This window comes from Mastomys coucha, unplaced genomic scaffold (genome assembly GCF_008632895.1).
Source record: "Mastomys coucha isolate ucsf_1 unplaced genomic scaffold, UCSF_Mcou_1 pScaffold19, whole genome shotgun sequence".
NCBI lineage: Eukaryota > Metazoa > Chordata > Mammalia > Rodentia > Muridae > Mastomys > Mastomys coucha.
Genome location: NW_022196901.1, coordinates 1,014,387 through 1,014,660, shown reverse-complemented (window position 1 = coordinate 1,014,660; position 274 = coordinate 1,014,387). Strand labels below are relative to the sequence as shown.

The 274-nt window shown below is 53.6% G+C and overlaps 1 protein-coding gene across 1 annotated transcript in view; it reads right to left on the bottom strand.

Moving 5' to 3' along the window:
* Window positions 1-274, bottom strand: part of Akap9 (A-kinase anchoring protein 9) — a 174,068-nt gene that overhangs the window by 9,751 nt on the left and 164,043 nt on the right.

Below are 274 nucleotides of genomic sequence, written 5' to 3'. Positions count from 1 at the left end.
TCCCTCTGTGTCCATCCCATAGCTGTCTGTCCCCCTGGGCCCACCCCATAGTTGGACTGAATGCTCCAGGGCCTTGTCTTCCTCTCCACTGTGGACTTAGGCTAATTTCATTCTCAGCATTACAGAGGGCAGGATGCCCTCACACAGGGCGCAATGCCTTCCATGGACAGTCACGGAACTTGCTTAGGGAACTGAAAGAGAAGTCCTCTGGTTCTCTACTGGGGACGAGACTCCAGAATGTAGGGCTACACTGCTGACAGCAAGAAAAGCAGAG